The sequence below is a fragment of the Peromyscus leucopus genome, chromosome 2 (genome assembly GCF_004664715.2).
Source record: "Peromyscus leucopus breed LL Stock chromosome 2, UCI_PerLeu_2.1, whole genome shotgun sequence".
In the NCBI taxonomy this organism is placed as follows: domain Eukaryota; kingdom Metazoa; phylum Chordata; class Mammalia; order Rodentia; family Cricetidae; genus Peromyscus; species Peromyscus leucopus.
In genome coordinates, this window is record NC_051064.1 from 129,333,044 (window position 1) to 129,360,958 (window position 27,915).

The 27,915-nt window shown below is 45.7% G+C and overlaps 1 protein-coding gene across 5 annotated transcripts in view; it reads left to right on the plus strand.

Moving 5' to 3' along the window:
• The first annotated feature begins 466 nt into the window (after positions 1 to 466).
• Positions 467 to 27,915, plus strand: part of Phc2 (polyhomeotic homolog 2) — a 108,924-nt gene continuing 81,475 nt past the window's right edge. For 2 of the 5 annotated variants that reach the window (XM_028855849.2, XM_037202948.1), the window contains exon 1: positions 4,322 to 4,837. The gene's annotated coding sequence lies outside the window, so the exon portion shown is untranslated. Of the gene's footprint in view, positions 582 to 4,321; positions 4,838 to 15,569; positions 16,262 to 27,915 lie in introns of those variants that run through there. The other 3 variants (XM_028855851.2, XM_028855848.2, XM_037202947.1) reach the window with 3 other exon arrangements.

The following is a 27,915-nucleotide window of genomic DNA, read 5'->3' on the forward strand; positions in this document are numbered from 1 at the left end:
AAGTGTGGTTGTATGACTTTGGGTGAGTGACTGAGCCTCTGTGAGCATAATAAGCTTGCCCCACTATCAAGTTAAGTTTATGATATGTACTTCCTGAGGTTACCCGGAGAGTTTTCTGCAGAAAAGTGTTAGGCTCGTGGTTTAAGTGCTCAGAGCGTTTCCGGAATCTGAATTTCCCCAGCGAGGTCAATTTGAGGTGCTCTTCATACACAGAGTAGGAAAAGTACGCAGTGGTCGCGGTGCCGAGCTCAGGTAGCTGAGATGCTCCCAGGGGACCACAAGGCTCCAGCGCCTCCCCCCTCCTTCGCCCTCCCCTCCGTTGCCATGGCCACCGGTTCAGGCCCGGAGCAGGACCAAGGCGTGTTCAGTGCAATCTCCGCCTTTCCAGAGTGGCCATTGGCTGGGGCAGCCACGTGACCCGCTCCGGTATGCTAATACATGGTAATCGCCCCCAGGCCCCTCCTCCGCGGGCCGCGGCGGGGCAGCCAGCAGGGTGCGCGGCGGAGAGCCGAGGGGGCGGGCTGAGGGGCGGCCCCGGGAGAGCGCGGCCAGGTGGAGGAGGAGCGCGGAGGCCACCGCAGGTAACGGGCGGGCGCGTGCGCGCTGGGGCCGGCTGGCGGCGGCGGGGCGGCGCGCGGGGGACACCCGGCGCGGCGCGGCGGGCTTAACCCTTTGGGCACCCAGCTGTCACGGTGCGGCGAGCGGGCCGGGCCGCGTGAGGCTGGGCAGCGCGGTGGACACCGGCTCACCGCGGACCCGGACCCGGCCGCAGTGAGGACCGCGGCGATCCTGCGGGCCCGGGGCTCGCGGGCGACTGTGAGAGAGCCGCCGAAGTCCCCGCAGTCGCGCGATCTCGGGGGCGCGTGGCCTCCTTACGTGGAGAGGCCCGCCCCCTGTGGCCCGTGTCCTCGCGGGGACAGCGGGGGGGACACCAGGGTCTGGCCTGCCCACTGCGCTGCCTGCTCTGCAGCGGCCTGACAGCCCAGCTACTAGCACTTTTGATCCCTAGTTAAGCCTGGTTGGGGTTGCTGGAGGACGAAGGCGAGATCGAGCCAGTGTTGGGGGGGAGCAAACTGTGGCGGTGGTTGTTACTGGAAGGAGAAAACAAGAGCTATCTCGTTAAGCAAAAGCAGGTCCCAAGGTACGAGAAGGAGGGGTATCCAAGGCAGGCACTACCCCCAACCCCCCACCCCGTCCTGTTTTCTGACCTGACACCGGTAGGGAATGATTCTTGCAGGACACCAGGGTTTGTTGTCATGTCCAGAGGAAGCTCCTGCTTGGCTTGAGTTTCTAGCGAATTTCTTACAATGCTAGGTTTAAATCAACTTCCTCCTCCCTCTCCGCTCCTAGGTCTGCTACAGAAATGTTGTCTTCTAATTACCCCCTCCCCCAATTCACTAAGACGGGTGGCCTCTTTAGGCTCGTGGTGTAATTTAGCCTTGGCCACAATAGAAATGCTAGCGCGGAGATGTGCTGCTAAGATCAAGGCGGCCCCGAGAGGTTTAGCGTGGAGGGGAAATGCTCGCGTCTCCAGGGTATGAAGAACAGCCTAATGTGCCGTTGTGGATGGAGCTTACTTTATGAGTCTCGAATCGTTTGTTCCCAACAAGGGGAAACGTGCTTCCAAGTGAAGAGCCGCAGCAACCTAACCGAGTTCTGCAAATGATGTGCAAATTGTACTTGCAGGCTGCTCTTGGTGTGTTTATCCACGCAAGGAGGAACACTTGGTATATGCCAGGCACTCTGCTGTGTCTCGAGGAGGCAACACTGAGGTAGATAATTAGCCCTTGTCCTCAGAGAGGTGGTGGGAGAGACAAAATTGTTAGCCAAAGTGATAACAGAACACCAGATGGGGAAGCAAGAACGAATCTGTTAAATGTGCCTAAGGTCAGAGAAGGCTTCCCAGAGAGCCTACTTCAGCAAGGTGTTGAAGGGTGAATAGGAGTTTGTCACAAAGATTAGAAAGGACACCAAAACAAAGTTCAGTGAGGGCTCCCAATAAGGAAAATTGTATCTCACAGGAATAGCGCCCCCCCCTTTATATTTGGGAAGTGGCTTTATATTGCAATCATGTCTCCTTTCCTTTATCATGTAAGTTTTAAAAAGCTGGCTTATATATCTCATTGCTATCACAATTTTCCAGTGATATTTTCCCATGTATTCCCCCCATGGGCTATTTTGAGCCTCACTCCTGGCCTTTGTCACCCACGGCTTCTGAGGAAAGGTTCAACAAGTGGAAATGGAAAATGGTGGTCCTCCACAACCTCAGGGTAGAGAGCCTGAACCCTGGGCCCAATGCTCCGCACTCAAAGCAGCATCGTAGGAGGGCAAACGTAAACCACGTCCCAAAAAGCCACTGTCGGGGAAGCAATGGTGAGCCTCGAAACTGTGACTCCCAGAGAAGTAAGATCAAATGCTAGAGAGTGAGTCAAGGAAGGATGGTAGCCAGGATGGTTGTACACTCCTGTATTCCCAGCACTTAAGCAACCGAGTGAGGCAGGAAGATCTCAAGTTCCAAGCCGGCCTGGGCTACATACAGAGTTCTAGGTCAGTCTAAACAACATAGTGAGTTCCGGGCAGGTCGTAAATCGTGTAAATAGACCGGAACCTGCTGTTAATGCTGCCAGCCATGTACAACAGCGGTGAGTCTGACAGCTTGAAACAGCTGTGCAGAACGGGACCGGCCCATCCCCTGCATAGACTATTTCCTGTGCCACCTCCTTCCTGTTCTCTCTCCCTCCTTACTGCTATCCTTCCCTCCCCTTAGCGCCGTTTCCACCTACGATTCACCTCTGTAGTTTCTTAAACTGAGATTTTTAACTATTGGAGCCGATTTCCAGAACTGCAGTCAGCTGACCAGCCTGTTTTCACTTCCTGGTCATTTGGAAGCAGAGCAAGGACAGGCCCAGAATGTAAGATGGAGCTCATCCCCAGAATTCAATACATGTTTGAATCAGATAAAGACCCGTTAGCTTTACTTAACCCAAAATTTCTATGTGTGTGTGTGCGCGTGTGTGTGGCGGGGGAGGGTATGCATGTACAATGCCCATGTATATGTGATGTATGTGTGATGTGTGTGTATGTGTGTGCAGGCATGCACATGCCACAGCATATATGGAGGTCAGAGGACAACCTCAGCTGTCAGTCCTCACCTTCCACCTCTTTGAGGGTCTCTTTGCTGCTGCTGCTGCTGCTGCTGCTGCTGCTGCACCTGCACCGTGTGGGCCAGGCTAGCTGAATTGTGAGCTGCTCGGGGTTCTCCTGTCTCCATTTCCCACCCCGACACAAAAGTACTGAGATTATGACACTCAGGTCCGCACATTGCATGACAAATATTATACCCACTGAACCATCTCCACATACACACACCCAAATTTCTTTTGAGAATGAATCACACTAAGTCTTCGAAGCCAAAGGTTAAGCCAAGTAAAAGGAGGTGGCTCGGATGGTCCCAGCTGTGCTCTGGCCTAGCAAATTCTGTCAGTGAGCATGAGCTAGCCTTCCAGCAGCCTTCTCCATCAACCCAGTGACTGAACGCCTACTTGTGTGCAAACCCTGTGCAGCATTTGTGCCTTGGAGGAGACAGGAAATGAGGGAGGTGGCGTGGGTTGGGGTATTCACAGTTTAGACGGATCTGAATCCTATTTCTACTGTACTAGCCACATGGCTTAGGGTAAACTCCTTGACTTTGGTTTCTTCATCTGTAATAATGCCACTGGCTGTGTGTGTGTGTGTGTGTGTGTGTGTGTGTGTGTGTGTGTGTGTGAAGGAAACAGATCCCAAATGTAAGGCAGCAGTCAGCACCACTTTGAGCTGTAAAGTATTACACTGATTTAGAAAGGAAAATCATCCAGCACTGTGATTCCCAAGGAAGAGTTGTTCAGAGCCATGGGAGAGCCAGGTGTGCCAGCACGTGCCTATAATCTCAGCATGTGGGAGGTAGAGGGAGGAGGATTAGGAGTTCAAGGTCATCCTCAGCTACATAGTGACTTTGAAGCCAGTTTGGACTACAGGGACCCCTCTCTCAAAATGCAAATCAAGAGAGCTGGCTTAGTGGATCAAAGCTCTTGCCTTGCAAGCCTGACAGACGGTTCCCTGGAGCTCACTTAATAGCTGGATGTAAGCCAGGCATAGTGGCGCACACCTTTAATCCCAGCACTGGGGAGGCAGAGGCAGGCGGATCTCTGTGAGTTTGAGGCCAGCCTGGTCTACAAAGTGAGTTCCAGGACAGCCAGAGCTACACAGTGAGACCCTGTCCAAAAAAAAAAAAAAAAAAAAATGCTGGATGGGAAACATCGTGTTTGTAATCCCCTCTTTTCCTCAACTGGGAAGTGGGAGGTGGACTCTGGAGAATGACCTGGAAACCCATTGGGCCAACCGGAAGTATAGCACTGCAGGGGAAGTAAGAGCCCCTGCCCTGCTGAGATGGAAGATGAGAGCCAACTTCCTACAGTTGTCCTATGACGTCCACACGCAAGCCGCAGCATGTGCCTGCCCCACCCCTCCCTCTCACACACATGCACACACAAATAACAACAACAACAATAATAGTAATCGCATTAAACAATGAAAGCAGCAGAATGAACCCAGAGCCATGATGGATTCTTCTGGAAGGAAGATGGGAGGAATTCCTGGACAGAAAACACAGTGCTCATAAAATGTGAAGCCAGCATGTTTTGAGAGTTTCGGGGATCAGCTGACAGGGCTGACCAGTCCAGCAAGCTCAAGATCAAGTAGACAGATTGTAGGATCAGAGGAGCCGGTTGGAGGCATGGATCAGCAATCTGAAAAGTTGAGGTTCTATCCTACAGTTGGGAAGCGGAAGATTTGGGCTTGGGTAAGTGTGGTGTCGCGGAAATAATATTTGAGAAGATTCTCCACGGTAGGGTGGAGACCGGAGTTTGGAGAAAATGGACAGCAGAGTCAGCAAGTTCCTTACCCGGTGTGGCTGGGACAGGGTAAGGAACAGGGGTGCTGTGATGAAAAGAGGTGAGTCCAGCCAGCAATGGGCAAGACTGTGACTGGAGAGCAAAGACAAAATGACACCAGTGTAGTCTTGACCCTGGGTGGAGAGTTAGCAAAATGAGCCAGACCACACGGAAGACTGATTTAGGGAGAAGAAGAGGTAAGTGCTTAAGTATCTCGAAGCAATACTCAAACTTCTCAGGGGAAAAACCGTGTTCTTGGGAGCAGGAGATGACTGGTGTTCCAGAGAGAGAGAGAGGTCAGGGAGTCTAATACGGAGACAGTAACAGTGGAAGCCATGAGGTTAGCAGAGCTCACTGAGGTAACAACATAAAAATACTAGTGTCGAGATCTGAAGATGGAGCCCAGAGATTGCCTCCCTTAAGGAGCCAGAGAGAGGGGATAGAGTCCACATGGCAGAGAACAAGTAGCATCCGAGAAATAAAAGCACTGTTCGGCTTAGTTCTGTGACGCAGGCATCCCACCCATCATCATGTGTGGTGTCTCTGATGGACACATGCCCAGACAGACATGCTGGTGGCCAGGGGTGTGTAGTATCACATGAGTCGAGGGAAGGAAAGGGTTGAGGTGGAGAAATTAACTGCAGTGTGAAACTGCATGGAGCTGGTGAGGAATGTGTGTTTTATTTAATAACTAGGAGGCCATCTATAACTTTTTTAAATGATAACATCAGTTAGGTGGGGGATCAGGCATAGGAACACTAGGGAGCCGGAGAGGAGGAGGTGTGTAGCACGAGGCACAGATTAGAAATGGCAACAGTGTGTAGACTATCCTTGCACGTTTGCCACTGAAGGAAGGAAAGCGATTAGACTTAGCCTTTCCTATCTGCCTCATAATTTTGTTCTAAAACATTCTGTTTCTTTTGTACCTTTTCCTGGCGGTTTATTTCTGTGTGTGTGCGTGCATGTGGTGGCTAGAGGACAGCATTCCTTGTCATTCCGCAGCTGCTGCTGATTTTGAGGTTTTTATTGTTATTGTTTGTTGTTGTTGAGACAGAGTCTCTTGCTGGCCTGAAACTCACTGGCTTAGACGAGGCTGGCCGAATCCCAGCAAGCGAAGGGATCCACCTGTCTCCACCTCCCAGCTCTGGGATTACAACAGCACATGCTGACATTTCCAAAGCAAAACAAAAATATAAACAAACAAACAAACAAACAACCCGTGGGTTCTGTGATGACCCAGGGCTTCATGTCTGTATGGCAAGCATGTTACCAACTAGTCAGCTTCCCCCCGCCGGCAATTCACTTCTTGAACTTTAAAAATTGCTATCTGCACATTGCTTCAAACAATAACCATAGAGTTTCCATTTATTGAGTGCTTGCTGTGGACTGGGAATTTTGTTCTTCACCGCATTAAATTCCTCACAATCGTGGAAGAAATTGCTTTGAAATTCACTTAGCAAATGAGTGTCAGGATAGGGTCTGTGACTCAGGGATGGCCAGCTCTGACTCAGGCTTTACACATGACCGCACTGTACTGTTTTTGGAAGCAGGACTGGCTCTGTGAGGCTGCAGCCTACGTCTTGAGCTCAGAGGGCCGTATGCTTGCCTTAATGCCGTGTGGCCGCTGCCTTGTGATCTTGACTGTTAGGACAGGGAATGCTCACACCAGGCCTTATGTGTGGAGGCCAAAGGACAACCTTTGGTATTGGTTTTTGCTTTCTGCCTTGTCTATGTTTGAATAACTGGCACATGAGCTTCTGGGAATCCTCCTGTCTCCACGTCCCATGCTTACTAGTGCTGGGAAGACAGCCATGTACTAACACATCCAGCTTTATGTGGGGTGTAAGGATCTTAACTCGGGTCTTCATGCTTGCACAGCAAGCAGGCTGGCCTACTAAGCCACCTCCCCAACACTTGAAAACTTTATAATTTGTAACAAGAGGCCCAGAGTGTTCATCTTGTGATAGGCCTCATAGATTATGTAACCGGTTCTGGCTGAAGGCATCAGCAAGATGCCTCCTGAAGCTGGAAAAGCTTTCTCTTTCTTTTTTTCTTTTCTGTGGCCCTTATTTTGGGTAGGTGGTTTGGTGGCCCAAAGTCCTTACTGTGCTGTGGCAACCAATCATATTTCATTTGGTCCTCACATTTTGGAGACTCTTTGGGTCTAGAATGGTGGTGTAGAGGACAATAGGAAAGTATTTTGAACTTTAACTTGATACCAGCCAGTGTGAGAGAACAGAGAACTAGGAAAGCCTTACTGGATGGAACTGCAGCCCTGGGGATACCTTCTGCGCCCACATAAAACTACATGTGAGTTCACTTCTATTCGCCTTTGTGGTCCTTTGCAAGCCATTCATTTGCGGGAGGTCGAGGAGACTTTTTCATCCGCTGAGAGAGAAATGGGCTGGACAGGCGTGCTGTGATTGTCTGCCCCATCTGGAAGCCCTAGCCAGGCAGGGCTCCTCTTCCCCCTCAAGCCATGGACTTCCTGTAGGGTGGAACCACAGGCCAGTTCCCACAGCTGTCTGCACTGCTCATGGCACACTCTTGCCTTTGTTCCATCCATGCTCTTCTGGTCTACACACAGGGGCTCTTTCTCCTTTGTGCGTTCATTCATAGTCACCTGGTACTGACAAGTTAAGTTTCTGTGTTCATGGTTATTGCTGCCTCAAAACCATTTTTACTTCACCCTCTTGTTCCCCCACTCCTTCATGTAATAATTTAACCAAATCCTGATGTAGCTTGAGACTAACCAACCCATTGGTCGAGTCCTGTCAGCCTCGTGGAGGAAGCCAGACAGGGTTCAGCCTCCTTTCATTGTCTGCCTCTTTCCTATTAATCATATGTGTTCTTCTCTTCCACTTCCAACACAGGCCAAGTAAATCTAAGAATGTGTGAGAATGGGAACCTGAAAAGATTTTGGAGTACATCTATAGCACATGTCTTGAAACAAACCTTCAGTGGCTTTCTGCGGGCTCCTTCTGGGCAAATGGCGGTCTTGCTACAGTAGGTGAAGTGGTGGTCTGCTACAGTAGGTGAAGTGGTGGTCTCCTACAGTAGATGAAGTGGTGGTCTCCTACAGTAGATGAAGTGGTGGTCTCCTACAGTAGGTGAAGTGGTGGTCTGCTACAGTAGATGAAGTGGTGGTCTGCTACAGTAGGTGAAGTGGTTTACAGAGGTGAGTGTGGTCTCCTACAGTAGGTGAAGTGGTGGTCTCCTACAGTAGATGAAGTGGTGGTCTCCTACAGTAGATGAAGTGGTGGTCTGCTACAGTAGATGAAGTGGTGGTCTCCTACAGTAGATGAAGTGGTGGTCTGCTACAGTAGGTGAAGTGGTGGTCTCCTACAGTAGATGAAGTGGTGGTCTCTACAGTAGATGAAGTGGTGGTCTGCTACAGTAGATGAAGTGGTGGTCTCCTACAGTAGATGAAGTGTGGCTGAAGTGGTGGTGGTCTCCTACAGTAGATGAAGTGGTGGTCTCCTACAGTAGATGAAGTGGTGGTCTGCTACAGTAGATGAAGTGGTGGTCTCCTACAGTAGATGAAGTGGTGGTCTCCTACAGTAGATGAAGTGGTGGTCTCCTACAGTAGATGAAGTGGTGGTCTGCTACAGTAGATGAAGTGGTGGTCTGCTACAGTAGATGAAGTGGTGGTCTCCTACAGTAGATGAAGTGGTGGTCTCCTACAGTAGGTGAAGTGGTGGTCTCCTACAGTAGATGAAGTGGTGGTCTCCTACAGTAGGTGAAGTGGTGGTCTGCTACAGTAGATGAAGTGGTGGTCTCCTACAGTAGAGTGAAGTGGTTGGTCTCCTACAGTAGGTGAAGTGGTGGTCTGCTACAGTAGATGAAGTGGTGGTCTGCTACAGTAGATGAAGTGGTGGTCTGCTACAGTAGATGAAGTGGTGGTCTCCTACAGTAGGTGAAGTGGTGGTCTCCTACAGTAGGTGAAGTGGTGGTCTCCTACAGTAGATGAAGTGGTAGTCTCCTACAGTAGGTGAAGTGGTGGTCTGCTACAGTAGGTGAAGTGGTGGTCTGCTACAGTAGATGAAGTGGTGGTCTGCTACAGTAGATGAAGTGGTGGTCTGCTACAGTAGGTGAGTGTGGTGGTCTGCTACAGTAGATGAAGTGGTGGTCTCCTACAGTAGATGAAGTGGTGGTCTGCTACAGTAGAAGAAGTGGTGGTCTGCTACAGTAGGTGAAGTGGTGGTCTCCTACAGTAGGTGAAGTGGTCTGCTACAGTAGTAGGTCCTTAGTACCTGTTGTTATGGAACACCCCTCCCAAGCATATCTACTTCCAACCACCAGGCTCTCTTTTTCTGTGAAGATTCATCCCCAGTATCATTTCTCAGGGGCCTTTTCGAGCTCGCTTTCTCTCCCATCATCCTTTCTACCCTGCCACCTCATCATCGCACCCGCCACACTGTTGGAATTTCTAGGGACTGTATTTTCCACCCCTATGACTCTGTTCCTAATGCTGTTCTTTGAAAGTAATAGATGCTTCATAAATGGCTGTTGAATGAACTACATACTTTCGCTATCCTCTAGAAAATAGCAGTCTCCAGGCTTGTTCCCTGTGATAAAAACATTCTTCTTTGTTCCCCTTTCTGTAGACTCAAGTGTCATTGATATTAAAGGAAAAAACTGTAAAGAAACTTCTACATATGCAAAGAACGCTTGACCTGGCGACTCACCTGCTCTGGGGAGGACTGCTTAACCTTGTTGCGGTCTGTAGGCCCCTGTGCTATCCCAGCTCTGGAGCCAGCTCTGTCCCTCCTAAATAACCACGCATGCTGAAGTCAGCGTTGGTTCATTGTTAATGGCAGGGTCTGTTTGCAGCTTACTGCTGTATTCCCAACACCAAGCTGTCTGATAAATACTTGTCAAATGAATGAATGAAACTCCATGCTTGATAGCACATGCTCCCTTCCTGCCACCCAGGTCCTTAATCTCTGTCATCCAGAGCCTCCGGTTTGCTTCCTTATTCCATGGGACCTAGACTTGTCTGTCACCTAAGCTCTTGACTCTCCCCCTGCTTACTCAGAACTAAAGTTCCTATTTATCTCTTGATCATTGTAACCTATTACACCCCAGATGCCCATAGGAAAAGATCCCTCTTTCTACCTGCAACCAAAAATATCCAGAATTCATGTGTTGTTCATATCTAGAATTATGTTCAACTCTCTAAAGAAAGTGAGCAGGAAAATGCATTGGAGAGGGTAGGCAGATTCTGGCAATGCAGGGAATGCTCTGCTGCAGGTATCAGATGCTGTCTGATGGAGGCAGGATGGGAAGACACAGGAAAAGAGAAAATATAGGAAAGAGAAGCCCCTCACCCCAGAGTCTCCTTAAAGCCTCTCACCAGCTAGGAAAATCCCCACCTAGTTAACTTCTGCTGTGAGGAATGTGTTCTTTTCACATAGCGAGAGATAGCAATGACCCACGCTAAGGCCTGACTGTCTGTGTCCTCACATAGGGCCCCACTCCCCTTCCACACGTTTTCTAGGACTCAAAAACAAGACTACATTTACAGTGACGATACCGTGCTTCTTGTCTCTCGGTGACCTTACCATTAGTCCTGTCAGGTGCCCCCTCAGGAACCACCCTGAGGTCCCCTTCAAGTTCCTTGGCAACCAGTTGCCAATGATAGCTTTAAACCTAACAAAAGTAGTGTCTGTAACTACTGTAAAGGCAATGGATTGTGGGAGCTGGAGATGGCTCAGTGGGTAAGAGCGCTCGTCCCTCCAGCGACCATATCAGGCAGCTCACAGCCACCTCTAACAGTCAGTTTTTCTTCTGGCCACCACAGCACACATGTAGACACGCAAGCGCACACGAGCATTAAAAAAACGAAAAAGATGGTGATTCCTTAGAGAAACCCACATCCTTGCCTCTGAGTGTGACTTACTGTCTTTGGACTCTCTCTCTCTCTCTCTCTCTCTCTCTCTCTCTCTCTCTCTCTCTCTCTCTCTCTCTTCCTCTCCCTCTCCCTCTCCCTCTCTCCCTCTCTCCCTCTAGAGTCTCTCCCTCTCTCCCTCTCCCTCCCTCCCCCTCCCCTCCCCCTCTCTCTCCTCTCTCCTCTCTCTCAACACTCATATTTAACGTCCATACTAAAATGTCTTTAATAAATCTCAACTCTGCTTCAAAAAGAAAAAGTCGGCAAATCCTTTTTTGGGTAGAAACCGAGGTCTGCAATTTTGTGAGCTTCCTCAAGTCCCCAACATTCGTTTGTAAACTAATCAGTGAATCGAAGGGAAAGAGAAGCCAGTGTGTAAATACAGTTGCTGGCCAAGGGATTTCCCTGACAGATGTGTGAGTGTCACAAGGATGTACACAGGACAGATGACGCTGTGGGACCCAATAGTCCTGTCCTTTCTCATGGGATCAGTGAGGCTCCAGGCTTTTTCAGGGGCTCGAGGAGGAAGCTCTCCAGGGCAGGGCAGCTCTCCAGGACAGATGATGGCTGTCATGGGGCACCTGTTTCTTTGGGTTACTATCTGGAAGTGAAAAGTTCCTGTGAACTCATTTACGAAATAGGATTGTTTTATTTCACAATTGTTTATTCGGCACTTTTTCAAACGGTCCATTGCACGCAAGAGATGATGGTGGTAAAAGCGTGGCCGTAGTTTGAAGGCTGGAGTGTTCCCACTTAGATGCTTTGCAAACTTGACCCTAAGTTACTTTTTTAAGTATAAGAAGATCTGAGCATTTTAAAAATGTTTTGAAGCTTTCGTAGAAATGGTGTTAACACTGGGGGCATAATGGTGCATGCCTGTGATTCCAACACTTGGAAGTCTGAGGCAGGAGGATACGGAGTTCAAGGCCAATCTGGGCTACATAGTGAAAACCTATCTTCAAAGAAAATTTGGGAAAATGGATCAAGGAGATGGTTGGACGGGATAAGTAAAGGCACTCAATACCCAAGCCTGACAATCGTAGATGTCTGAAACTGACAAGGTGGAAGGAGAGAATTGACTCTCGCAAGCTGTCCTCTGACTCCATGTGTTCCGTGGCCTGTGTGGGTCTACATACATATGCACGCATACCCACACACACAAATAAATAATGTAAAAGAAAATAAGTGGAAAGAGTGTGAGCAGTTTATCTCCTGCTGCTTCTTTTGTTTGTTTGTTTGTTTTTTCGAGACAGGATTTCTCTGTGTAGCTTTGAAGCCTGTCCTGGAACTCACTCTGTAGACCAGGCTGGCCTTGAACTTACAGAGATCTGCCTGGCTCTGCCTTCCAAGTGCTGGGATTAAAGGCGTGCGGTACTCCTGCCTGGCTTCCTGCTGCTTCTTACCTTTGATTCTCAGTAAAATCCTCTTTCTGACTCATAAAGTAGAGTCTCGAGGTAGGTTTCTGTCTAGGGACGGAGTCATTTTTGCTGCAAATAAGGGACCGGGGAAGGACACATCTGTCTCCATTGTGGCTGAGATCACAAAAGCCCCATTTCTTACCCCTTTTCTCTTATGCTTTGTTTGAAAGTGTGATTTTCAAGCCTGTTGTGCTTTAATGCGTGGATGGTTTGCTCCGTGAGTGCCTGTCACTGTCACAGTGACTCCTGTCACCGGCCTGTGTGGAGCAGGAGATGGAGGCCAATCAGAGGGACACTTAGGTTCCAGCCTTGTCTCTGCCACTCAGCTATGACCGGCATTCTTCCTCCAGTCCCACTCTGCCCATGTCTTCTTCTGTTTGATGGGAATCCCCATAGCCAGTACCTTTAAGAATTAATGAAATGAACTAATGAGACGGTCTAAGGTATTTGCTGCACAGTGAGGCTGTGTTTGTTAGCTGTGACCTCCTATTTAATTCCATTTGAAATGGGGAAGCTGAGATGTGCAGAGGTACAGAGCCTTCCTGGAAGTTGTAGTAATGAATCTGGACTCCAAGAATTCTCCTCCTTAATTGAGCACTGATGTTCTTCCATGCCAGTTAGCAAGAGGGAGAAAGGCAGAATTCAGGTAAAAGGGAAGACTATTAAAATAGAAGCTATTTAATCCCAGCACTCAGGAGGCAGAGGCAGGCGGATCTCCGTGAGTTCAAGGCCAGCCTGGTCTACAGAGTGAGTTCCAGGACAGGCACCAAACCACACAGAGAAACCCTGTCTTGAAAAACAACAAAAATTAAAATTAAAATTAAAAAGTGAAATAGAAGTTCCTTACAGAAGATAAAGTATATGAACATGGTATCACGTTTGTCTCCAGTGCATGTAACCTGTGGCCTGTATATATCCAGGATGAATATTAATGGCTATGAATTTGACCCAACACATTTCTGTATTTGTAGATGTCAAGGTCATGTACACCCTTGCTAAGTGTTATTTCTTTCATATTTCTATTAATAACTCAAAGTGTTTGTTTGAGAAGTAGAGTTTTTGTTGATTGTATCATCCATACCCTGACTCTGTTACTTAGGAATAATGCAAGTATAAACTTTTTCATTACAACTTGGTCTGTGACAATGTGCTCCCATCCCCCAAGGAAAAAAGCAATTAGGCTTTTATTAAATTTTACAGCAAGGGCTTAATTTTTCACAGCATTGCTGGCTATGATTATTTGTCCCTTATAGAAAATACTTAGAATCAAACCATTTTTATGAACTGTTCTTGTTCTTTTTTAAAATAATTTTTTGAGAATTTCATACTTGAACACAGCTAGGTGTTCTTAATCCAATCCAGTTGAAAATCAGAATTAACTATTGGCAGAGAGTGGCTGCATTCACTCCCAGTTGGGGAGGCATGCCAGGCCCTGGCTGGAGGCTGGCTGTATTAACTGGTCTTGTGGGTCAACTTGATACCGGTAAAGTCATCAGAGAGGAAGGAGCCTCAGTTGAGGAAATACCTCCATGAGATCCAGCTATAAGACATTTTCTCAATTAGTGATCAACAGGAGAGAGAGCTCAGCCCATGGTGGTTGGTGCCATCTCTGGGCTGGTGGTCCTGGGTTCTGTAAGAAAACAGGCTGAGCAAGCCATGGGAAGCAAACCAGTAAGCAGCTCCCCTCCATGGCCTCTACATCAGCTCCTGCCTCTAGGATCCTGCCCTGTTTGAGTTCTTGTCCTGACTTCCTTCAGTGATCAGCAGCAAAGCCAAAGCATGTAGTTGTTTTTGTTTTTGTTTTTGTTTTTTTAACTCTTTGAGGGTCTACCAACCAGCTTCCAAATAAATACACGGAGACTTATTTTTACTTATAAATGTCCAGCCTTAGCTTGGCTTGTTTCTAGCCAACTTTTCTAACTTAAATTATCCTGTTATTCTTTAACTACATTTTGCCTCTGAGCTTTTTACCTTTCTTTATTTTATATATCTTTTTTTCCTTCTTACTCTGTGGCTGGCCCCTGACATCCTTCTCTCTCCTCCTTTTCTCACTCCTCTTCCTTAGATTTCTCCTCCTTTTTGTTCTTTCCGCATGCCAGCTCCACCTATTTCTCCTGCCTAGCTATTGGCTGTTCAGCTCTTTATTAGACCAATCAGGTGTTCTAGACAAAGTAATACAGCTTTACAGAGTTAAACAAATGCAGCATAAAAGAATGCAACACATCTTTACATCATTAAACAAACATTCCACAGCATAAACGAATGTAACACATCTTCAACTAATATTTCACAACAGAAGTGTAAGCCAAATAAACCCGTTTCTCCCCAACTTGTGCTTTGGTCATGGTGTTTGGTCGCAGCAATAGAAACCCTAAGACACTGGCCATTTCCAGAGGAGCAGCATCATGGCTTGGAGCTGTGAGGTCCTCTTTGCCCAGAGCAGGAGCTGCCTTGAGTTTCAGCCATACATGTCTCCCCCTTGCTTCCTGTCGCCATTCAGTATATTCGAACAGAGAATGAGTCTCTTGGCTCCCTTGAAACTTCACTGTTCCTCTTCTTCTTCTGAGCCTCCAGTACTGTCAGCCTCCTGAGATGGACATGAGACTCTCTGGACCCTGCTTGTCATCCCTCGTTCACTTAGGAAGTCCTGTCTCAACCCCTCCTTTCCTGTTTCTCAAGGACACACATCTCAGAATTGTAATTGCTCTTTCCACATTTTCAGCAGTGCCCTGCCTATGACATCACTGTCCCAAAGGAGTAACTTCCCTGCTCCTACATAGAAGGAAATCAAAGATGAGATGGTATTTCTACTTTATTAGAAGTTGGGGCGGTGTGCAGCATGGGCTTTATTACATACTGATGATTGAGAGTACCGTTGGTTGAGCATTTACACTGTAATTACGTAAAGTCCTTATTTCATGCTCTCAACAGTTCTACAAAGGGAGGCAGGCAAATTGCCGCCATTAAATATACTTTCTCCCAGTTTTCTTGACTCTTATTGGTGGTCTTAGAAAGAAAGCTGTTTTAGGGCCAGAGAGATGACTCTGTGTGTAAAAACTGTGCAAACGCCTGAGGACCAGAACTCAATCCCTGAAACCCATGGAAAGGGACGAGAAGAGATCTGACTCCACAAAACCGCCCTCTGACTCCACATGTGTGAATGAGTACACACGCGCATATTCTTATAATAGTAATGACAATAACATTATGTATTTTTTTAAATGTTTTATTTGAACCACAAGAAGGCCCAGTGTATTTCCAGGAACCCCCTGCTAAGTCTGTGATGAGTATCATAGGTGTATAGATTTGAGGCTGTGTGTTAACATCATTCAGCTGCTCAGTCCTTGGGGAGATTCTGCTGTAGTTTGGGACTAATCTCAGGCGACTATGACTGGAATATGGCTTCTGGGCACTGGTAATTTTATTGTAGAGAGAGCCAAATATCCTTTACAAATAAGTGGTAAGTTGTAATTGCCACACAACACAATTTATGATGTAGACTGGATAACAACTTCTCAAATCTGGATCCCAGATCTCTGGGATCTGCAAACATTGCCTCAAAAGGAAAAGGCTCTTTGATGATGTGATTAAGATAAAGATCTTGACCAGAGAGAGTGTCTTGAACTGTCCAATCACGGACATCCTGGTAAGAGGGAGGCACAGATAGGAGGCGGCAGCCTGGGCTTAGAGACAGAGATTGGACTGATAAGGCTGTGAGCCATAAGGAGTGCTGGAAGTTCCCGGAAGCTGGAAGACTCGGAACAGTCCCTCCTTGGTCATCACGGGGGTGCAGCCTCGCTGGCTGCTTTGGTTTTAGCCCAATGAAGCTAATATTGTACTTCTGGCCTCCAGAACGTTGAGGAGTTACATTTTGTTATTTCAAGGCACTGAATTTGTAGTAATTTGTTATGGCGGGAGCCTGGCTAACACAGTGAGGACAGTCACTTACTTGCTCCATCATTCGCCTTGAGGGCGGATATATGAAGACAGCCATCAACTGGCACATGGATAATTTCACCAGACATGTATGTAGTGTTTTCTGCATACTAGGCTGTGGATGAGCGTTGGCCATGTTTCTACTTTACTCTGTGTGTGTGTGTGTGTTTGTGATGTGTGTGTCTGTGGTGTGATGTGTTTGTAGTGTGTGTGTGCGATGGGAGATGGGGGATGAGGTGTGTGTGTATGGTACTGTGGTATATTCGTGGTATGTGTATGTGGTGTGTTTGTAGTGGGATGGTGTGAGGGATGTGTATATATGTGTGGTATGGTGTGTGTGTGTGTGTGTGTAGTGGTGTTTGTGTGTGCACACTTGCACACATAGCTGTGGAGACCAGAGATCAACCTCAGATGTCATTCTTCAAGAGGTACCATTTTGTTTTTGGAAGCAGGGTCTCACCTATCGGGCCCCAGCCATCTGCCTGTCTGTCTCTAGGATTACAAGCGCGTGCCACTGTGATCAGCTTTTTGCTTGGATACTTGGGTTCTGGGGATCAACCCAGGACCTCATGGTTGCATGGCAAGTACTTTACCCACTGATCTCCCCGACACCCTCGTGTGTGTGTGTGTGTGTGTGTGTGTGTGTGTGTGTGTGTGTACACCTTTAATCTTCATAACAGCTGTATAAAGGGTGTGCTGTTATCGTCTCCAGGTGTAGATGAGGAGGAGATTGAGGCACAGAAAAGTTGAGTAACTTGGCTGAAGTCAGGCAGCTGTGTGCAGTGAGATTTATACCCGCACCCGAGGGAGCCGGCCTGGGAGTCCATGCTGCTCAGCACAGGGTCCTCGTCCTTAGGGGACAGAGTGGGTGTGACAATGTCTGCAAGCTCCCTGTCCTCCAGCTCCGTGTTGTCTGTGGCTTGTCTGCACTTGTCCTCCTTGTTAAGGACCCTTCATCTTTGACACTTTCAGGATATTCCCTGTGGTGCTGGTTTCTGAGGGATTTGGGCATCATAGGGTGGATAGATGGCTTCCCTCTTCGGTTTTCTAGACATATTCATATAATATTGACATTATATCTTCCCTGAATATTTAGTGGAATTCACAAGTAAAGTCATCTTGTCTTTGTAGGAAGGTTTCAAACCATTTAATTATATTTATTTTTGTAGACAGGGTTTCTCAGTGTAGCCCAGACTGTCCTGCTGGAACTCACTTTGTAGACCAGGATGGCATGGAACTCACAGAGATCTGCCTGACTCTGCCTCCCATGTGCTGGAATTTAAGGTGTGCCCCACCACACAAGTTTTTTTTTTTTTTTTAAAGATTTACTTATTACATATACAGTGTTCTATCTGCATGTATGCCTGCAGACCAGAAGAGGGCACAGATCAGATCTCATTATAGATGGTTGTGAGCTATCATGTGGTTGCTAGGAATTGAACTCAGGACCTCAGTGCTCTTAACCTCTGAACCATCTCTCTAGCTCCACACAAATTATTTTTAATAGATACAGTGTAACACATACTTATATGTATATTATAAGTATGTGCTACCATATACTTATATGGTAGCACATACTTATAATCCCAGATACTTTGTAATAAATAAATAAATAAACAAACAAATAAATAAATAAGAGTGTGGGTGAGAGAACTCTTCAGCTTGTCTGTTCTTCATGTGTGGACTCTGATAGTTTGTGTCTTTCCAGGAAATGGTCCGTTTCACCTGAGCTATGTAATGTATTGGCATAAAGTAATTCCTAGTGCTGCTCCGTTGTCCTTTTAACGTCTGTGAGATTTCTGTCATCTCGGGTTTTCCCCTTCCCATCACCGGCTGGAAGTCTGCAGTTTTACTGCTAGTTACGAAGAACCAGCTTTTCGTTTGGACGATCTTCCCGCCGCTTTCCCACTCTGTCTGGTTGTTTTGCCCCCCTAGTTCATACTTCTTTACGCCTCGTATCTCATTTGCTCTTTTCTTACTTCTTAAGATAGAAGCTGAGGTTAAAATTCCAGAGCTTTCTCTTCTCAATGGGTAGTTTAAGGCTAGAAAACCCTGAGTACCACTTCTCTGTCTCTCATGAGGATTTTGTATGGAATGCTCTTTCATTTCATTACATTCAAAATATTTACTAATTTCCCCTGTGATTTATTCCTTGACTCATGAATTATTTTAAAGTACGTTCTTTCTCAAATATCTGGGACTTTCCTAATGGCTCTCTCTTACTGACTTCAAATGTCATTCCACTGTGTGCTCCTGTGGTCTCACTGTGTAGTCCTGGCTAGCTTTGAACTCACAGAAGTCTGAGTGCTGGGATTAAAGGCATACACCACCGAGCCCAGCCTTTAAAGTTTTCAATAGTACAGTTATTCTAGAGTTCATTTATTTAGTATTTATCTGTCTGAAAAGCTCAATTTTACCCTCATTTTGAGAGCTGTTTCCTGGGTGTGGAATTTGAGGCTGAGTGTTAATTTCTTTTTCATTTTTCTTCTTCAGTTTCTTTAAAGATGCCTGTCCACTGACTGCTGCGTACATCACATATGAAAAGTCCCGGATCCTCCCTTTGCTTCTACGTAATGTGTCCTTTTTTCCTGCGTGTTTTCAGGATCTTCCTGTCATCAGCTCAGCAGTTTGACTGTTCCTTGGAGTCATTTTCTTTCCATGGATTCTGCTTGGATGCGCTTCTTGGATCTGTGAATTCATGGCTTTCATTGAGTCTGGAAAACTTGACTGTTTCTGTTCCCTTCCGCCCAGGTCCCTCTCCTTCTGGAACTCTGGTCTCAAGAACATTAGATTGCTGATGAGGCCAATCATGACAGCTTGCTTCTCTTTACTTCTGTCTTTCTTTCCTGCTGGGTCGTTCCTGATGCGGTGTCTTCTAATCCGTTGTTACTCCGGTCTGGTCCGCTTTGTTCTCAGATGCTGTCTCTCCAGTGACTGGAAGCTGGATTTGGGGTTTCTTACATTCCCCTTAGCCTTGTCCTCATTCTCGCGTGTCTTCTGCCTCATGAGCATGTGGGGTGCAGTTACTAACGTCACGTTAATGCCGTGCCTGCCAGTCCTTCCACTCCTGCTGGGCTCTGGACTCTGTCTAGCTTCTCTGTCTGTCTTGTCGTTTTCACGGATACTAGTCATTGTGAATTTGATACTCCCATTGCTGAAGTTCATTCCATTCCTTTAATTCATTTTGAAATACAGCTGAATACCTGAATATAAATTACCCCTGTCCTGTGTGAGCATGGAACTGTTCCATCTACTCCTTTGAGGTGGTCTGGAGTAGTTCTCAGATATGTTGACATGTCCATCAGAACTAAGCCAAATGCTCCAGGGAGGTCTGTGTGGAGAACAGAATCCAGAGTTTTCCTCCTCTCCTCTCTCATCCCCTCCTCTTTCCTCTCTTTGCTCATCTCTCCTTGCAGGTAGTTCAGCCATCAGCCCTAGATCCCTCAGTCTTTTCCACCCAGGGAGCTCTCTACACAGGGCCCCCCCCCAGTGTTCCTGGAACTGCCCCAGGAAGCAGGCTGGAACTCTCTAGGGTTCACTTTGTATCTTTTTGTTCAGATATCACAGGCCTGTGTTTTCTGTCAGCTAATGTCTGAAAAACAGTGTTTTCTGTGTTTTGTCCAGTTTTTTAGTTGATTATGAAGGAAGGATAAATCATGTCCCCTCTATTCTACCCTCTTGGTAAATCTCTGATATTCCCAAGAGGCCTTATATTTAGATCTAGCATTCACAGGGCCCTGGATTTGATAGCCATTACCACACGAACACACATGTGCGCACACACACACATTTCCACTCAATACATGGTTTTTGGATAATTCATAACGTATATATTTATATAAATCTAAATTGAATATATTAGGTGAATTAAGATTTAGGAGATTTGTTGCCAGACAGTGGTCATGCATGCCTTTAACCCCAGCACTCAGGAGGCAGAGGCAGGCAGGTCTCTTTGAGTTCAAGGCCTGCCTGGTCTATAGAGTAAGTCCCAGGACAGCCAGGGCTACATACTGAGAAACCCTGTCTCAAAAAAAAAAAAAAAAAAAAAAAACTAAGACCAACCAACCAACCAACAAAACAAACAAAAATGTAGGAGATATGTGTGTGTGTGTGTGTTTCTTACACAGCTTCTATCATGCGATTAGAGACTAAATCATTGGTACAGATTTTCCCAGGTTTAAAGAGTGAGTTCAGACTAGGCTCAGGCAGATCTGGCTGTGCTTCGCTGTGTCCGTGATTGTCTATTTAAACTGTCAGTGTCTTGGGTGTTTTCAGTGTCTTATTTTAGGCATTTCATCCCAATACCGAACCAGGAATAAAGTGTTTCAGATCACAGAGATAAAGACCAAAAGCAGATGAGGAGGTCATGTTCAATGCTGACGCTCTTTTTGACTACGTCAGTTTCCCGTCTACCTACATGTGACGTCAGGATTCATGTTCTTCTCCATGTTCTTGCTGAGCAGGTTGAAAATAAATGAAACTAATTATTACAGTCTGCCTTTGGACGATGTTATGTAGGGCAATAAATCAACCTCAACTATTAACCTTTGGTGTGTATGACACACGATGGGGGGTGTACACATGTAAGTGTTTTAGTATCTCACATGTGTGAGGCATCTCAGTCTCCATCTCAGCCTAAATTCCGTTCTTAGGTACGCAATGAACTGAGATGTAGTGGCATTAATGATGCATTCATGAGTTCCTCTCCACCACGCTCCCTTTTCCATGGCAGCATAGCCCACAGGAGTCCCATAATTCAGCTGCCAACAGACCACAAATGCAACATTGGACTTTTGCACTCGGTCATGTACTCTGGAGCCACGGGAGGCCTAGTAAGACGAAGCTGGATGAATGGTGATTGTTTCTTTCATCAGGAAAATAATTAGAAGCTCATGATTTGCATACAGTGGGCCAAAACAATGAAAGAGCTGCAGGGACAGCACACTGTTATCTAGATATATAGCCGAATTTAACTCAACACTGTTAGTGGGATTTGCTCCGCCCATGACCTTGGGCTATACGCCTGAAGGAGGAGGTGCTTCTTGCCATGACCTCTTAAAAGGAAAGGGAGAGGGATCACGAGGTCCCTTCTCCCTGCTTCCTGCTTCCTGGTGGGATCGATCTGCCAGGTGGATTTGCTCTGGTCAGATCAGAGGATGGCTTCAGCTGTCTACTCAGTTCTGTATTCATGGGTGTATTTCCTCCATTTATACTCTAATAAATTCCCTAATACTCCTTAAGCAGACTCCCGTGGATTTCTCACTTTACCACACCACACCACATGTTAGGCCTTCGAGTATGTGGTTGTTGTGCTGTTGGCCAAGTCTGCTTGTCCTGAGAATTCTGTGTTTTATACCTAACAATTTTTTTTAAATCTCTATTTTTTTTAATTTATTTTACAACACCATTCAGTTCAACATAATAGCCACAGATTCCCCTGTTCTCCCCCTCTCTCCCCCCTCCCCCTAGCTCACCCCCATTCCCACCTCCTCCAGATCAAGGTCTCCCCCGAGGACCGGGATCGACCTGGTAGACTCAGTCCAGGCAGGTCCAGTCCCCCCCTCCCAGACCGAGCCAAGCGTCTCTGCATAAGTCCCAGGATTCAAACAGCCAACTCATGCAACGAGCCCAGGACCCGGCACCAACGCACAGCTGCCTCCCAAACAGATCAAGCCAAATGACTGTCGCACCCATTCAGGGGCCTGATCCAGTTGGGGCCCCTCAGCCTTTGGTTCATAGATCCTGTGCTTCCATTCATTTGGTTATTTGTCCCTGTGCTTTATCCAACCTTGGCTTCAACAATTCTCGCTCATATAAACCCTCTTCTTTCTCACTAATTAGACTCCAGTGCTCCACCAGGGGCCCAGCCGTGGATTTCTGCATCCAGATTCCTCAGTCCTTGGATGGGGTTTATGGCACAACTATCAGGGTGTCTGGCCATCCCATCACCAGAGTAGGTCAGTTCCTGCCGTCTCTCGACCATTGCCAGCAGTCTTTTGCGGGGTATCTTTGTGGATCTCCGTGGGCCTCCCTAGCTCTCTGCTTCCTCCCCTTCTCATGTGGTCTTCATTTACCATGGCCTCCTATTCCTTGTTCTCCCTCTCTTTTCTTGATCCAGCTAGGATCTCCCACTCTCTTTCCCTCGACCGTCGCCCTTCATTGTTCCCACTCATGACCAGGCTGTTCATGTAGATCTCATCCATTTCTCCGTGTCTTTTTTGGGGTGCCGTTTTCCAGGTAGCCTCACTGGTGATGTGAGTAGCAGTCCAGTCATCCTTGTTCCACATCTAGCATCTTCCTATGAGTGAGTACATACCATATTTGTCTTTCTGAGTCTGGGTTACCTCACTCAGGATGATTTTTTCTAGATCGATCCATTTGCCTGCAAACTGTATGATGTCATTGTTTTTCTCTGCTGAGTAGTATTCCATTGTGTATATGTGCCACAATTTATTTATCTATTCTTCAGTTGAAGGGCATCTAGGTTGTTTCCAGGTTTTGGCTATTACAAACAATGCTGATATGAACATAACTGAGCAAGTGCTCTTGTGGTATGATTGAGCATTTCTTGGGTATATGCCCAGGAGTGGTATAGCTGGATCTTGGGGAGATTGATTCCCAATTTTCTAAGAAAGCGCCATATTGATTTCCAAAGTGGTTGTACAAGCTTGCATTCCCACCAGCAGTGGAGGAGAGTTCCCCTAGTTCCACATCCTCTCCAGCATAAAGTGTCTTCAGTGTTTTTGATCTTAGCCACTCTGACAGGCATAAGGTGGTATCTCAGAGTTGTTTTGATTTGCATTTCCCTGATGATTAGGGATGTTGAGCAATTCCTTAAATGTCTTTCAGTCATTTGGGTTTCCTCTGTTGAGAATTCTCTGTTTAGTTCTAAAGCCCATTTCTCAATTGGACTGTTGGTCGTTTTGATGTCTAATTTCTTGAGTTCCTTATATATTCTGGATATCAGTCCTCTGTCACATGTGGGGTTGGTGAAGATCTTTTCCCATTCTGTAGGCTGTCGCTTTGCCTTGTTGACCGTATCCGTATACCTAACAATTTTTAAAGACAAACTTCACATTTGAGGTTGCTATCATGGGATTAAAAAAAAAAAAAAAAAAAAAACAAACAAAAAAACGTTCCTCAGTGCATTCATTTTCTACTAAAAGTTAAAAGAATGCAAGATTTCCTCTTATGAGATTCTGGAAAAAAATTCCAAACAGTCTAGTTATCTGCCCAAGTTATTACATTCTAACCAAAAAACCCAATATTCTTTTTGTACCTTTCAAGCTATTGTATTTTTGCCTAGACTTGAGGCTCCTAATAACACAGGACTACCCGAAACTCATTGGTTCTTCTTTAGGTCAAATCAAAGCCTGAAAGCATAAGGAAGTTCTTCGTATGTCTTTACACTGGTGACAGGTTTGGAAGAGGTCCCAGCACTGGACCTTTCAAGCAGAGAACTGCATGGCAGAGGCTACATGACCACATATAGTCTGTCCCCGCAGAGTGGCGCTCTCTTCCGCTCTGTGATGAGCAAGCAGGAAGGAACAGTGTAAGAGTTGAGCCTCACGCACTCTTGGGTGCCATCATTCCCTATTCTGACATTCTCAGGATCCCATCTGTGATCTCCACAGACACTGCAGGGCATGATTGGCTCCTTTTTGCTAGTCTCTGATCTCCCTTAACACGAGGTCTCTTAGTTCTCTTGCAAGCCAAGAACATCTTCTTTATCTGTCTATTTTTCTGCTTTTCTCTCTACATGGCTAATAATGTCTGGATCCCTTTCCAGTTGGCAGGAAAGCCACTCTAATCTCCCACAAGATATTTTTGCTTCTGGCCTGGGCCTGGAGTGGACTTTGTGGCAGAGGGAAGAGAGTCTGCTGGGGTTGCTGGTCAAGCGCTGGAGGACCTTTACTAACATTGCTGGCTGAGCCCAGGGAATCTTCAAGGGAATTTTCTTCATAGAACATGTGAAACGACCCAAGAGTCGCAGCTGTGGAAAGCATTTGTGATGTCACCATTGGCAACAGGCCAAAGCCTCAAAGCCTAGCTCCCAAACAGCTTGGGAAGCACTGTTTAGTCCCGGAAGGGACTGAAACCCCGAACCTGAACAGGCAGTGTGAAATAAGCCAGGCTCTTCCTACAGTTAATCTCTAGCTGGACCCACAACAACCACAAGGTAAGCATCCCTTTCCTGAAAGGCTGGGATTAGAAACATTTTAGAGTACAGCTTTTTAAAATTTTGAAATATTTGCTTCTAAATAATGAGATATTTTGGAGATGGGACCCAACTCTAAACATAAAGTTTGTGTTTTGTGTATACGTTATGTACAGAGGCTGACTGTTAACTATATTGCTTTTGAAATAACTTTTTCATGAAGCAATGAATTTCATGATAGAATTTTCCACAGAGGTATCTTGTCAATGCTTGAAAGGTCTCAGATTCAGGAGGATTGGGGATTTTTGGATGGAAGATGCTTAGCCTGTACTTTGCAACTGCCCTGACGCTGCTCTCGAGGTGAAGCGCTTAGGCTGTAGTTTCTCTCAGCCTCTTCTTGGTGTCTGGTGTTGATTGACAGCTCCAGTATTAGACAGTGGGTTCACTCAATGCTTGTTAATTTAGCAATGGTCATTACCTCCTGGGTCCCCCATGAGTCTTGAGTGTAGCTACTTTAAAAGCCCATATCTAAAGTCCTTGATGACAGCCCCTAAAAAGATGTAAGTGCCAGCAGCCTTTACTTTGGTTTGTGGCTAATTGGGCATTTAGCACCTTGCTTTCAAACACCATGCCAGGCTTTCAAATTCTGCCCTCCTTCAGACCTGAGGGTGATGTCCCAAATGCACCTTCAGCGCCCAGATTTTGTCTTTTATAATTAGAAACATGTCTTACCAAATTCAAATGTTTACCATTTGGGGATAAGGGCTAAGTGGGGTACATATATATGGTACTGTATTGGGGAGGGCATTTTTAGTGTGGCATATGCAGGCCTGTGTGATGATCATATCTATAAGTTCTGTTATTAGCCAGTCAGCTGAGTAGTGATGCTTCTCATATACAGAATAAGGATTCAGGATTTATGTCTTGTTTTTCTTATTCATCTCCAACAAAATCTGAGTGAAGCTCAGAGACATTGGTGAGGAGGCATGATGTTTAGTATTTGCATTTAGCATTTAGGTTTTATTTCTTTTGTCTTTTTTTCTGCATATACTGAGAATTGAACCTAGAACCTCACACACACAAGGCAATCACTATACCACTGAGCTACACTCCCTACCCTTCTTTTTACTCTTTATTTTGAGGCAGAGCTTCACTCTCTTTCTAATAAAAAAATTATACATATTCATAATTCAATACATGTATACAATGGGTAATGATCAGATTGAGTTAGTAGCATTCCATCTTATGTCTTTGTGTTTGGGGCCTGTGGTAGTTTTAATGAGAATGTCCCCACGGGCTCACACATTTGAGTACTTAGTCCCCAGTTGATGGAACTGTTTGGGAAGAATTAGGAGGTGTGGCCTTCTTGGATAAGGTGTGTCTCTTGCAGGGAGGGCTTTGCAGTTTCAAAACACTCCCACCATTCCCAGTGTTCCTCTCTCTCTGCCTCCTGCTTGTGGATCAAGATGTGAGCTCTCAGCTGTTCCTGCCACCATGCCTTTGCTCCGCCATCATGGACACTAATCCTTTGAAACTCTATGCCCAATTAAATACTTTCTTTTATAAGTTTTCTTGGTCGTGGTGTTTTGTCACAGCAATAAAAAAGTAATTTAGACAGAGCCACCAAACTCCCCTTCTCTAATTCTTCGTAAAATACATCATAAGTTGTTGTAAAATGTAGTCATGCAACTGTGTGTAGAACACTATAACTTAGTGCCTCCTACTTGTGTTTTAGAATCATGATCCCAATTCTATGTCTCCTACTACAACCCTTCCCAGCCTCAGGTAATCTGTTCTACCTTCTTACTTGACATTAAGTTTTAGCTTTTCATAAGGGTGAAAATGTAGCATTCATCTTTCTGGCTTATTTCACTTAACACAATGACCTGTGGTTTTTGTCTATTTTTCAGTGAGTGACAAGATTTCATCTACTGTGAATAATAGCATCTTGGTCTTTGAGTTACATATATGTGTTGGTTAAGAGGTGGTATCTAGGCCAGGTTTCTTTAGACACTTCCTGGACGTGAACTCTGACTTTTCCAATTACTAATTGTAAATGGAACTTTGGTCAAGTTATTTGACTTCTCCATGTTAATGAATTCACTGTGGCTGTAATAAGGGTTGGCAGGTTTCTTGTGCTTTTCTGTAAATATGATGATGTTTGCATGCAAAGACAGTTTCATGTCTTCCTTTCCAATCTTTACACCTTTCTTAAAACCTGCCTTATTGCATTGGCTAGCATTGCCAGTGAAATGTTGAACTACATTGTTATTCCCAGTCTCAGGGGAAAGCATTTAGTCTTTCACTGAATAAACACGTTAGCTGTAGGTTTTATCACATGGCCTTTTAAAGTTGAGAACATTTTTTGTTGTTGTTTCTACTTTGCTTAGAGTTGTTATGAGACTGGGTATTAAATTTTACAAATAACTTTCCTTGAGCTATAGCAGTGGTTCTCAACCTGTGGGTCACTACCCCTTTGGCTGTTGAATGACCTTTTCACAGGGGTTGCCTATGACCATCCTGCATATCAGATATTTACATTATGATTCATACAGAAGCAAAATTACAGTTATTAAGTAGCAATGAAAATAATTTATGTTTGGGGGTCACCACACATGAGGAACTATATTAAAAGGTCACAGCATTAGGAAAGTTGAGAACCACTAAGCTATAGGGATAATAATGTGTTCATCTTTATTAGTATGACATATAATGAATAATTTTTCCAATGTTAAGCCACTTCCTGAATATAACAAAAAAATATTTTTTATAGATTTGTTGGGAAGTAGTAGTTTTCTAGGCTTCCTCTCTAGTCATCTTAACTATAAAGATACTATGTTAAAGATATAATAATTAACAATCATGCATGTTGGGAGTAAGAAACAAATGATTATATTCAGACATCCTAGCTAGTAATTTAAATGCATTTTAGTGATATATAAACCAATACCACAAGAATAAAATATCATGCTAATCCCCTGTTCATTTGCTTATCCCATAATTCCCAGTTTAAAAAAAATCTAAATTCTTTCTAAATCTTCCTTTTTAAAGTACTGGGACCTGGAGAGATGGTTCAGTCATTAAGTGTTTGCCACATACTCACAAGGACCTGAGTTCAGATCCCCAGCACCCAAGTGAAAAAGCCAAGCACCACAATAGAAGGCATCTGTAGGAAGAGACAGGAGTATCCTGAGAGCTCACTGGTCAGCCAGCCAACCAGCCAGACAATATGCGAGCTCCAGGTTCAGTGAGAGACCCTGCCTCAAAAAGTCAGGTGGAGAGCAGCAGAAAGGTCTTTGATCTACACACACATACACCTGCGCACACACACACACACACACACACACACACACACACACACACACACACACACACGCTCACACACACCCCTGAGGGATTATGCATACACTACACACACAAAAGAATTTAATAAAAGAAAGAAATGAGCATACTGAGCCGTGGTGCTGGCTATTGAAATCTAATTCATTCCGCACCTAGAGGTCTTTTAGAATAGTGATAAGAACCATGAGTGCCCGGATGAGGAAAGGACCCCATGCTTGGTGCCCTAGTTTACTGTACTTTCTT